The sequence below is a fragment of the Hermetia illucens genome, chromosome 1 (genome assembly GCF_905115235.1).
Source record: "Hermetia illucens chromosome 1, iHerIll2.2.curated.20191125, whole genome shotgun sequence".
NCBI lineage: Eukaryota > Metazoa > Arthropoda > Insecta > Diptera > Stratiomyidae > Hermetia > Hermetia illucens.
Window position 1 is genome coordinate 82,133,398 of NC_051849.1, and position 14,069 is coordinate 82,147,466.

At 40.3% G+C, this 14,069-nt stretch overlaps 1 long non-coding RNA gene across 1 annotated transcript; it reads left to right on the plus strand.

The window, feature by feature from the left end:
- The first annotated feature begins 8,669 nt into the window (after window positions 1–8,669).
- Window positions 8,670–13,589, plus strand: LOC119646403. Its single transcript, XR_005248734.1, has 3 exons — window positions 8,670–8,843; window positions 8,900–9,378; window positions 13,202–13,589. It is a non-coding gene; the product is annotated as an uncharacterized LOC119646403 (long non-coding RNA).
- Window positions 13,590–14,069: the final 480 nt, after the last annotated feature.

Genomic DNA, 14,069 nt, shown 5'->3' on the forward strand with positions numbered 1-14,069 from the left:
GTAAAAACAAGTCGGAATACCGGAAGCTCTTGCTTCGGGTATAAAAGTTTTGTGTTCATCTTATGTAAGAAACTTCAACGCACATTTTTCTATCCGTATATAGCTACAAATCCAACATATTCCTTCATATTTTCCAAATTACAAGACGTACGTACATATTACAGCCATAGATGTTATTCTCACCCTAAACAAACATTTCCGAATACTGTACATATATATAATAATAACAATAATAATCGTTGGCACAACAATCCATATTGGATCAGGACCTTGAAGTGTGTTAGAGCACTTCATTCAAGACCGTAAGGGTACACTAGGAGGCAATGTGGTCAGCATTGCGCTCGCCCGAGATTATTACCCTGATTTGACTCAGGTACTCATTCACAGCTGAGTCGACTGGTATCCGACGTCAAATCACAATACAGTATGCACGTATATAAATTGACCGTATCCATATTTCCGATTTACTTCGTGCATAAAAGCATACATATGTACACATATAGTACGTATTATAGATGCGGCTGGTTTAATGTACAAATATATCTATCTGAATTAGACACTATCCGCAAACTTCATTAGCACGCATATACTATATACCTACACACGTCTGTTTCGAGTAATTGATATTCACATACAAATGACTAAAAAACTAATTAATTCTTTACGACCCCATTCATAAGAACTCATTTAGTTATGGTATTGACGAATTGAAATGTGATGATGATGTCATACAAATTTACCGCAATGTCGTCCGTCCAGTCGCTCTCTATGGTTCTGAGTGTTGGCCGACTATAAAAGACAATGAACGGCGTCTTGCGGTAATGGAGACGAAGATGTTACGAAATGAGGATATCCGAGATCGTTATGGGGTTGCACCGATCGTGGAAAAGTTGCGAGAGAGGCGTCTTCGATGGTATGGTCACGCAATTCGTGCCAACGAGAATTCACTTGCCAAGATTGGTCTGAACATCAAAGTCGATAGTAAACGACCAAAAGGCAGACCTAAACAACGGTGGCTTGATACGCTGGATGGGGATTTGAAAGCCTCGAGATTGCACCCAGATCAGGCATTCGATAGAGCTAAATGGCGAAGCCGATCACGACGAGCTGACCCCGCTTGTGAACGGGACAAAGGCTGAAGAAAAAGAAGAAAAATGACGTCATACAGGTCGTAGAATGCACGAAATTCATAAAAAATGGCAAAGTTTCACCCCCTATAACTTTGTTAATAATAGTTTGATTTTCTTCAAACTGCACCAGCTTGTGTATCATGTTCTTACATTACTATCTATGCCAAATTTTATACTTCTGGGGTGAACATAAGGGGGGTTAATTTCTAAAATGTGGAAATATACTATTATTAACTTTATTTGTGCAGATAAAAGAACCGGATGTATTTTGAGGCCTAGATTTCATAGAGACGCACCACTGTGATTTTTTTCAGATTTTTCGGTTGGGTAGGTTCTGAGAACGAGACCAGTTACACTTTTTGTGGGCCATATTTTGAGCCCTCACTCCCCTATGTTTCACCAAATATCAAATATGGAACCAGTTTCGAAAAGTACTAATTGAGCTTTTTAATTTGATACCCTACATGGCCACATTTTATGAAAAAAAATTTGCACCCTCCACCCCCTCCCTCTTTTAAACTTAACACAAAATGGCGCCATTTGCTGCATGTAAAGGGAACAACAGATCACATACTCTTACTAATTTTCGTGACAATGCGTTAAGCTGTTTCCGAATAAATCGGCTGTGACAGACCGGCAGAGAGGCAGACGGACTCTCAGACATCGACTCGATTGTAATATGGTTTTGTTTCACACAAAACCTTAAAAAAACTGCTTGTCAATTCAAACTAAAACAACAGACTTACGCGAGATTAAATAGGGCGCACTTAACTGATTGGATTTTTTTGCCCAGTACTGTATGTTGTTTGGCAGACTCTCGCCTGGATTTGGAACTTTTAGTTACCTTTCTTTTCTACCGAAGTGATCTACTTCCTAAAAGTTAGCTAATTACTAGAGGGTTAAGTCATCACAGCTCTCACTTTGGGAACACCGCAATGATAAGCAGGATCGATATAGGACTTAAGTAAACAAATAAAACACACACGGATTTCGTTGAAGTTCTGCTATCCACTATCAACCTTACCTGGTAATTCCCAAAGCAGGTATAAGTTATTGCATGTGCATAAAAATATGCAATAGAAATGTTAGCAAAGAAGGCTTGGTTCAAATCTTACGTGAATTCTTAGTGCGTCCACATATCTAAGAGTATTCAACCTGGAATATGCAGATCATAGGATTAAGATTAGCTTTTTTAGATTAATTCCATAAAATCTATATCGTATTAATTTCCACATATACATAGAAGTATTCACAATTCACAAATTCTAATCTCAAGGTTACCAGTTAAGAACTTCATCAAGCCAATTATAATCGTAATTATTGACCGTGACTTAATGATACTTTCTCACGGTAGATTACGACTGCATGGCAAAATCTCAGCAAAGAAACAAGTCGGAATACCGGAAGCTCGCGCTTCGGGTATGAAGGTTTTGTGTTCATCTTAAGAAATTTCAACGCACATTTTTCTATCCGTATATAGCTACAAATCCAACATACTCCTTCATATTTTTCCAAACTACGAGACATACGTCCATATTACAGCCCTAGATATTACGCTCATCCTAAACAAACAAATTGCCTTTTTCCGAATACTGTACACATATAGGCAAGTATATATATTGATCGTACCCATATTTCCGATTTACTTCTTATATCTATCTGAATTAGGCACTACCCGCAAAGTCCATTAGCACGCATATATTATATACCTACATACAAACATGCCTCGTTGGAATAATTGATATTTATATACAAATGACTAAAAAACTAAAACAAAATAATCTTTTTCGACCGAACTCATACGAACTTACTTCGTTGTGGTATTGACGAATTGATATGTGATGATGACGTCATGCAGCTTGTAGAGTGCACGAAATTCACAACAAATTGTAAAGTTTCACCTCCTATAACTTTGTTAATAATAGTTCGATTTTCTTCAAACTTGACCAACATGTTCTTCGTTACGCCTATGCTAAATTTTGTACTTCTGCGATGAACATAAGGGGGGTGCCAGGTAAATTTCTAAAATGTGGAAATATATTATTATTAACTTTATTTGTGCAGATATCGGAACCGGATATATTTTGAGGCCCAGATTTCGTAGAGATGCATCACTATGATCTTTTTCAGATTTTTCCGTTGGATAGGTTCTGAGAACGAGACCTGTTACACTTTTTGAGGGTCATTTTTTGAGCCCTCACTCCCCTATGTTTCACCTAATATCAAATATGAAACCAGTTTCGAAAAGTACTAATTGAGACCTTTCATTTGATGACATGGCAACATTCTATGAAAAAAAAATTTGCATCCTCCATTCACATGTATGGGGAGCCCTCCCTTAAACGTAACACAAGATGGCGCCACTTACTGCATGTAAAGGGAACACCAGATTGCATACTCTCACCAATTTTGGTGATAATCGGTCTAGCCGCTTCCGAATAAATCGGGTGTGACAGACGGACAGAGAGACATACAGACAGACGGACAGACAGATAAACGGACAGACAGACACCGTCTCGATTCTAATAAGGTTTTGTTTCACACAAAACCTTAACAACATACACCCCTTTTTCGCATGCGAGGGGAGCCCCCCTTAAAACGAAACACAAAATGCTTTCACTTACTTTATATAAAGGGATTCACGGACCATACTCTCCCACCAAATTTCGGGACAATCACTTCAGCCGTTTTCAAGTAAATCGGGTGTGACAGACAGTCAGACGTTGATTCGATTTTAATAAGGTTTCGTTCCACACAAAACCGTAAAAGACACAGACAAACAGTGACCCGATTTTAAAAGGAGACTTTGCATGACTCTTTAGACTCATTAGAAGCTTAGCATTGTCCGGATGGCTTAGTGGAAGAAGCACAAAGCTTTCTCAACAGAAGGTCGCGTTTCAAATCTCACTGGTGGCAGAAGGATTTTTATCATGACTGGATGTTGAATATCAATCGACTCAGCTGCGAATCAGCACCGTAATCAATTCACTGTAATAATCACGGGCGAGTGGAAAGCTCGCCCCAGTTCTTACTACAGGGCCCATATTCCAGTAGTGTACTCTTATACGGTCTCCCGGTTACAAAGAATCAAACCTGAAGATCATACAAATGTTACAAAATAAAGTGCTTAGAAGCATAGTAGACTCTCCCTGGTGCATTCGTAATGAGGATTTGCATACGGGCCTAAAAGTACAGTTGGTTAATGAATCAAACATTAAGGAATTAAATATAACTATCAAATACGATCACACGAAAATTGACTGATATCACTGATATAACGAGAGGACTGAAAAGAGTAAAGCCAAACGGCTTGTTAAAATAAAGGATGCCTAAAGATATAAGCTACTGAGGAACAGCCGGTTCCTCAGCGAAGCCAACCGAAGTGTTGGGGTGGACCACAGGGTCTTCTTCAAAGAAGACTGCTGAATGGGGAAACCTCAGTTATAGCTTGGTGAGAGCTGGTTTTAGTGGGTAAAAATGCCATACTCTCGGAGATCATGAACCCTGGGATTAGTCTTTTGGAAACTTATAGGTTAGATATTCACTTGAAATTTTATGCAGGTATTCATGACCTAACAGCAGATCAACCCCTTAAACGCGTGCGAAATATATCACGTCATTTTTATGAAACAAATAAAGCTGACTCATCTTGGCGGCTGTTAGTTTCAGGGGGCATCAGGTTCCCTTCTTGTATGTTTTATTGTGGAAATGAGAAGTCACATAAAAGCTGTAGAATTATTTATAAATTTGATAGGATGAAGTGAATAGCTCGAATTCGGCAAGTTGTACACTACTGACTGAAGGAATGCAATATACCCCCAAAAGGCGAAGCCGGGCATGCATCCTGTAAGTCAACTTTTCCACACGAAAAAACACCTACGAATGGATATTGTGACCATGCTAATATGCATGCAAGTAACACCGCCAGGCGAATGGTCAGATTGTGCCTGATTTAATGCCTTTCAGGGTGTAAACATTTTCTTCGTTATGTTGCATTCCCGCAAGTTCAGCTAAGTTCACCATCCAGTTCAGTGGGCGCGAACAGGTCATCCCTCCTTGGCCAGGCCGATACCCCATGCCTTGCCAGGGCAATTAAGAAGTAGAAATCCATTTTGGTATGTCTGTGCAGAATATTGCGAAATTTTCATACTGAATTTTCCGACCCAGTCAGAATTGTGTTCAATCCGGTCTCATAATTTTGAATTATGGCGAAAGCGACAAGGACTACTCGTAGAAATGCGATAAACGGAGGAATGCTTGGCACATTGTTGTGCAATTCCTATGTAGGTTTACGAGCTGGTGAAACAGTTTCATTTACGACTCAGTTGTAGGATTTTGAACGAAACGTGCCATTTTCTCATTACTTTTTATTACCTTTTATATTTCCACAGAAATATTCGGTGTAAATTCATAAATGCTAATTTGCATTCGTGAAATTTTCATGAACACAAATGAATCAGGAGTATCCCTGTCCGTATGTAAACAGAAATAGGAATGTTGCCTCGAATGCGCGTTGGGAGATAATATAGTGCTTCTAAAAAATCTAGATTAGCTCGCATCAAGCAAGTAAGACAATGGACATTTTGAAACCACTCGTATTCTGAAAAAAAATGTTGTTTTAAAAAATGTAATCCTCTTGATTTGTGTTGAAAGGTGCTGTAACTGAAAGTGAAGGTGCAGAAATCAATAAATATATGTACATGCGTATATGCGTTCATAAATGATAAAACTGCTAAACAACATTAAAATCTCTTGCAACTTTTTCTAAAGATACCTATTCCGGGTGCGTCAAAAGTATCAGACACCCTGAATGATGATGTATTTTTTATAATATTGAATTAGTATAAAAGTAACTCAAAAGCTTGGAAATTAAAGAAGTAATAGCTTTCCAAGGATAAGGACCACCAAAATTTTGCTGTTTTATCTAATTTATCTTGAAAATCATTAAGTTTTCTTGAACTTCTTCTTCGACTGCCAGAAAATTACGTTTTATCCTAATTGGTGAATTAGTGACACTGCGCGTGTACCCGGAGAGACAACACGAATTCAATCGATTCAAGGACACAGACAGAATAAGTCGCATACTGGAAGCTCAGCACTTCAGGTATAAAAGATTTTGTTGATTTTTTAAGTAAGCATATTTAGGTAAGTTTAGTTTTAAACTCCGGGTTTTGTTAAAAAAAAGAATTTTATTTGAATTATATTTTTTAACAAACTGCGACTAACTTATATTCTAGTAGTTTACTACTTTCTGGTCCCGTGCCCAATCCACGTGAGCGCGTAGTCAGTGGCGTCTGATGAAATTGGAGCGATGTTGATGGCAGGTAGTTAGATCACCTAAGTTCATTACCCGGCGGTCAAAGGGTAGTATAGGTGCCGGGGGCGAAATGTGGATTGGTACCCACGATGAAGCATAAAACCTGGGAAACGCCTGCTGAACCCTACCAAACCCTATCGGCACCCCCACGTGGTGATTGCTAGGAGTTCTTTCTTCACCAAAAAATGCAGGCGGAGAAGGATGAAGGCGAGTCTTCGTGCCTAAAAACGGAACCAAATGTACTAACTGGTCTTCCTGGTTCGGTGTTGGGTAGGGCTGACAACCCTACAAGGAAAACCGATGTTACGAAGCCACACAAGGAGCCTCGCACAGGGTGGATTTTACAACGACGAACCCGTCAACGACAACGGATTAAAGATTTGCGCATTTTCTCATGGAACGTGCGTTCCCTGTACAGACCGAGCTGAGCAGCTAGCCGATACCCTGTCCCAATATCAGGCTGATGTAACAGCGTTGCAAGAAATGCGATGAACAGGGACCGGTTTCCCGGAGAAGAACCGATACACCATATATCATAGCGGCCATCTAGTAAACCATGTGCTCTGGGTAGGTTTCTTAGTCAGGCAAAAAATTAAACCCGCTGTTATCGATTTTGAAAATATAAGCGAACGGCTATGCACTCTGCGTTTGCGAGGCAAGTTTAGAAATATAAGCCTCATAAGCATTCATGCCTCTACAGAGGAAACTGCAGAGCCGGAGAAGGATACCTTCTACGAGGGAGTTGAGCGAACCCTCGAAGCCTGTCCCAAGTATGATATCAAAATCGTACTTACAAATTTCAACAGTCAAGTGGGGACGGTGCCCGTATTCAGGCGATACGTCGGCTCCCATTTCCAATACCAATGATAACGGACTACGGATTATTCAGTTAGCACTATCGCACAAAATGGATGCTGGAAGTACCTGGTTTGCGTGGAAGCCGGGCCATAAACATACGTGAACCTCTCCAGGCGGGACCACTTTCAACCAAATTGACCACGTGCTGATTGAACGCTGAATAACAACACCACCCAGAATCCCTTCTGACAAACTGGTGAGAGTTGACACTGAACTCATGCACAGCACGGCGGTCCATAACACCTATAAGAGGGAAATGGATGCCGCGATAACCGCAGCCAGCAGAGATCTTGGAGATGAAGCATCAACAAATGATCTTCACAACCAGCTGACGAACGTTATCATTGATACGGCCACAAAGATACTTGGCCCGCATAAAGAGCCGAAACGGCTGGTTTGACGATGAATGTATGCTAGCGCAGGCACGCGAGGAGACTTATCATGAACTCCGTCAAGCGGAGAAGCGATTTCGCGGACGGAAAAAAAGCCTGGGAAAACCAATAAGTCTGTGAACTAGAAAAGTACAGAGAGCAAGCGCACCAGGCGCGCAAGTTTTATCAATAAGTCAGCAGGATGAAGCCTTATACACCCCGATGCTCATCGTGCCGAGACAAGGAGGCAAATCTAATATCCGACAGAATGGGCATATTGGAGCGATGGGTTGAGTATTTCGATGAACTGCTCAGCAACCAAAATATCGGCAAACAGTCCGTGCAATTCATCGCCTTAAAAACCATAAGTCGCCAGGAGCCGATGGAATTACAACCGAATTGTTTAAATATGGAGGAGACGAATTATACCAAATGGTTCATCAACTGATGTTCAAAGTATGGGACAGCGAATAAATGCCTGACGACTGACAACGAGGCATTATCTGTCTCATACATAAAAGGGGGGATATCATGAAGTGCAGCAATTATAGAGGTATCACGTTCCTGAGTACCATCTATAAGATATTCTCCTCTCGAAAGTGAACGCACAAAGCAAGATGCAAAGCGAAAAAAGCTCGCTCCAAGCACTTGCTGATGACTACATTTCTATTTCGCCAAGTTAGAGTGTGTCGCGCCATGTTTTATTTCTGCATGGCATAGGCGTAAAGTGCTTTAAGAATTTCGTGAAAGATTTTAATCAAGACAGCCTGAAGCCACGAGTGCACAAACTGACTAGGCGCTGGAGGCGCTATTTTCTTGTAATGTAAGTTCGTACTTTTTATACAATTTATTACAACTTTTCTTACTGGATCTGCGTTATTTTTTTTCCAATCGTTCATTGTACGCCACCAAAATTTTTCACCTTGCGATGATACGGATTGTGAAAGAGGAGGCATTGTAGGTATGAAAACTGTCAACTTGTAAATCGACATTTTAGGCAAGAGGGCCCTTTACACATTCAATTCCATGTTGCATTGAGATTCTATCTTTTAGGGAGTAGCAATTTGACGCCAAGGAGGCAATTGTGACCTACAATTTTTTTTTGAATAATAGGATACTGCTTCATATTAGACCTATATTTCATGGACCTAGGATGGACTTTAGGAGGTTTCTGGTAAATTTTCGAAATATAATAACATACTATTATTAATTCTATTGAGCAGATATCGTGCCGAAGAGTATTTTGGAACCTAGATATCGTGGGCATGGAGCACCATGATTTTTTAGATTTTTAAGTTGAGTAGTTACTGAAAACGCAGTAATTATCCCATTTCGGACTAATCGTAGTTCTTATCAAATTTCGTCTCAATATGTGTAAGAGTGTGCGTGTGTGTGTGACAGGCAAATAGTCAGGCAGTAAGCCGATTTCAATAAGGTTTTGTTCAATCTAAACCTATCATAACTAAACCTTAAAAATAAAACCTGGGAGAATCAAAAGGCCGTGAACTCGAGAAAAGCTGTGAAAAATCGTAAAAGGCGAGCAAGTTTTACTAACAAATCATCAGGATGAAGCCTTATACATCTCTCACTCATCCTGTCCAGACACAGAATCAAATCTGTTTCCGACCATATTTCCATATTAGAACGACCGGTTGATTACTTTGATGAACTGCTCAACAGCAAAAAATTGGACAAGTTTAAGGTAAGTCAACTGAATATGGGGTTGCCATTATTTACGCGCCATCATTCGTAGCTACCTGAACTGCGCTCCAGCTCTCTCCACGAGTTACTGTTCTGCGCCCTTGGGGCGTCCTACCCGTCGGCCATCTTGGGGGAGTAGGCTCCACTGCATAACATTGCGAACAATTCCAGCCCTTCCGACTTATCCAATGACACCTCAGTTTTCTGATCACGTTGCGTAAGGATGCTAGACCTTTGCGCCCGCCAAGTTTTTAGTTTGCGGATAGATAGAGTGTGATTACCCGTCAGACTGTGACCCTTGATTTTGTTGGCGTTTATATTCAGTTAAACTCTACTGGCCTTTGATTCAAATCTAGAACCGTTTGGCCAACACTCACTCCCAAAAAGAGAGCAAACAAATGCCACCAAGTGGACATGTTTGCGGAAAGATGTCATTGCTTATGGAATGTTGTGACGACTATCTATTTCATCTAGAAGAGGAAGTACCGTACCAGATTGGATACAGCTAAGAATTGTGGTGAAGCGTTCTTTCCATCTCTTCAGTTGCTCGTCACCGTAGATGAGGCGTCGACCGTTAATGTACATAATTCAAAAATTCATCTGAAGATTTGGGACCACATACAAGCTCTTTCATGATGCGGTATACACTTTTGAAATCATTGCGTTTTCTGGCATCTTGTGAATTCCTGTTCAACGCAAAAATAAACTCTCTTCGTCACGGCACACACTCCGCTGAACTTCTCGAGACTCTACACTATATCGGAGTTCAAGCGCATCACTGCCAACATAGTTTCATTCTCTTCCATTCATCGATCCGTTTCCACGATCGCCTGCCAAACACCCAAGAAAAGAGCTCTTTTTATGACGGCTCATTAATAGTATTAGGCCGGTTACTCAGGATATCTAACGTCCGGTCAGCAAAATCGCTCCCCCACTGTTCAACGACACCTGGGTTATACAAATCGTCGACGATGAACTTGGTAGGCAACAATAAGTATTGGACGCAACATACAGGGGAAGGTTAGTGATCATCACATGGTAATCCCTTTTGAGACCTATATCAACGCCTTTCTTGTTACGCACACTCAAAAAACAACGCATAAATTTGCTAATCGCGAGTTGGTGAATCTGGTTGCTTGTACGGTGTCGATCGGTTGAAACCAAACTAACCTTCTCCGTTCAAAAAATGTGTCAGTAATGATAAGCTGGTGGAAGCTGTACAGGTCCACGAACCTGCCACTATTATCGGTACAGTCGCCAAGACCGTGCTACGTTACCATATATCTGACCAAGGAATTGTCATCGGGATCACAATATCGCTCTTGTGAAGTTTCTCCGGAACTTCATGTAATTGCTCATAGAAAGCATCGTCCTTCACTATACCGGAAATTTTCGTTGGAGCATAGCCCCTATAATTGTGATACTACTTTACCTGGAGCGGTGAGAAGCCTGTGAGAAACCAGCTCCTTGCTCATCAGAGCACATCGTGTGGTAGTCCTCAGAAACAACACGACGCCGAAATTGCGTCTGCCACCACTTAACCTCTCAGAGTGCAAAAGCACATTGCCATTACTATGGCACGAAAGAGGAGTATTCTCCAGATTCCTACTTTTTTGGCGCTTAGGTGCAGAATGTCCAATTTATATCATTGGAATTCTTACTCGTGCGTGCCTTGAGATCAAATATTATCAGAGGCGGTGCGGACTTTTCGGCGGCATTAAAGTTTCGAAATTGGACATGTTGCTGGCCCATAAATTTCTCCTCCTTTTAGCCGCTTTTTACGACAAGCAGGGAAGGGTTGGGATATGTTCTTAAGAATTAAAGAACACCCGATCCGGTTTCTTCTTTGGGTGCTCGTATACCGATCATATAAACACGTCGGGAAGACATATGACGGCGTAAAATGTCACGTGCTGAATCGAGGTCAAATTTCGTAGTTATTTGAGATTCAAATCAGAGTCCCAAAAAGGTCGCGTTTTGTCGCCGTATTATTTCCTCTTCTTCATTTTGGCTTATCAAGAAAAACTGGAGGGGTCCAAGCAACGATGAAGTTTTCCTTCAAAAACTTCGACTCTGATGAAGATATCTGCTTGCTCTCATACCAAGTCATAGAGCCTGGCTCTGGATTTGGAAAAGGTGGCGGATCATAGCGCCTTTCTTATCTTTCTTGATGTGTAGAGCGAAGAAGGGATCGACTATTATGCTAATTCGCAATCCCCAAACCTTTGCTAACGTCTGCCTCCACCGTATCCTTGTATGTAGTACACTTACAGGCAACATTTTGAACGAAGAACTATCGCGGAGTAATTGTTAAGTATTAGTAGACGTGTTGATGAGAAGGTGTAAATGATAGGTTACTCTTAAACAAGAGATAAAAGTTGAATTGCGGGCTATGGCATGGAAAGACATCCATTATCCCACAGTGACCGACGAGTGAGTTGCCCTAAAAACACGCGACGTAGAATAATAGATGAGATAGAAATCCCTAAATGGAATCTTCCGGATAGCTGAGTGGTTAGAGCGCAAGGCTTTCGTACGGAAGGTCGCGGTTCAAATCTCACTGGTGGCAGTGGAATTTGTATCGTGATTTGACGTCGGATACCAGTCGACTCAGCTGTGAATGAGTACCTGAGTCAAATCAGGGTAATAATCTCGGGCGAGCGCAATGCTGACCACATTGCCTCCTAGTGTACCGTTACGGTCTTGAATGAAGTGCTCTAACACACTTCAAGGCCCTGATCCAACATGGATTGTTGCGCCAACGATTATTATTATTATTAAATGGAATCTTCAAACAGAAAAGTTTTGATGTATTTACAGACTAATTGTCCCTACTAGTTTTTCAACTACTAACTTTTTTTGTGATTATTGGTTTGCTATCCGAAACTGATTCAATGTAAAGTCGTCCCTCCTTTGGGTAAATGTAAATACTTGTATAAATCTTCTGTTGGAAGATTTTTAATTTTCCTGTCCTCTTCTGTTTTAACTCATTCATTTCTAACCCATCTTTTACGTACTTATAGGAAAAAACGTAGACATGTTTTGTCCCACTACTTTTATGCCGAAACCTGCAGATTAGGTGTCATATCATGAAGAATGAAATCTACATTGTTACATATTTCTTTGTTATTATAGCAAGTTTAAATCTGGTTTGTTGTTATTTTTATCATTTTTGATATTTATTATTAATATTTTACCGTCCTGAGATAGATGTTGCAATTCTACGGTCCTAAATCTGTCCTATCTTTCTTTTCACGCCTCAAATGGAAGCAAGTTTTATGCAGGCAGTCTTCAAAAATTGCACTTACTTACATGTACACACATATGTATACCTGCGCTCCTGTACATATATCATATGTCTGTCTGAAACTATCTCTAAGCTTACCAACATTAAATTTAGCCTTCAAAATTACTGCAGCGGAATCATATATATTTCTAGGAAAACGATGGTTCCCAACGAGGGCTCCAAGTCACCCATCGTTCAAGGAGATGGGAATTCCATCTACTTCGCTCCTTGTTTAACCAAAGCTCATTTTTCAGTTCATGTGGCTTCCTTGCAAAAATTTTACGAACGACGTACATATGAATGAGTGTACATAGAGACCGAGCAGGCGAAAAGCCACGTATGCCGCTTCTTCCTGTGACTTATCATATCTGACATTTAATTTGGCACTTTAACTTGAGACAAGTTCAACTAAAGTAATTTGTCGTTGTTTGCCAAACTTCCTCCCTCCCTGTGGTGCCTTATTTTGCGCTCGTTGACGTCTCCTTGCCTTCAAAATTACAAGACGCAACGCTTTATATCTTTTTTTTAACTTTCCCAGGAATTTTGAAATTTACACGAGACGGGAATGCATGGGGGCATCTTCTGATAAGATTTTGATTTAGGACTGACGTTTGCAAAGATTAGCTTTGGAAAAAGTATGGTGCCCTTATCAAATCGAGGAGGCGCATAAATATTTAAGAAGATGAACGCCTGAAATATGAGGAATTATTGTAATTTAATGTTCAGCAGATATTCAAAATCACAATCTTTATGAAAATGGGCTGTAGTCAGAGTGAATTTATATAAAGTTCATGGATATACATTGCTGTCTGCGTTTCATACAAAAGAATTCAGCTAAGTGGTCAAGGGCGAATTTACGTCATAACTTCTAAAAAAGAAAATCGATGAATAGCTTTAATGGCGGTATTTTGATTATCAAGGCAAAGGCCTATCAGTTTTGTATCAGCAATATTTAAGCCTTAAGTACCTATTGCTTGTGCTTAATTCCATAAGCCAAAATATCATCAGTACATGTTAATGACTGAATTTATTTGTTTTTCGCCGATAAAGAATTTTCGAAGTAATAAATCATCAGCGAATTTCCTTTTTCATTAAGGATTAGAGGCCAGCATGCTATTGTATTATAACTTCAGGATTTTCTTCTAAATAAACTCTTCTGGGTCTTTGTTTTGGGTCTAATTTCACCGTAATTGTATACAAAATAATAAAGAAGATTTGAGGATAAGATTCAGAAATATATTAAGTATCTCCAATACATCTGGAAAACAACGTTAACTCTTCTCCGGCGTCTCGAATAAAGAGGTAGGCCTCAGCCCTCCACAAATTGAACTGCTGTTCAATAGTGGTCTTGTGCCTGAAAATTACCAACCTAGCTGAACATGGAAAGCAGGGACGCGAGCTGGATA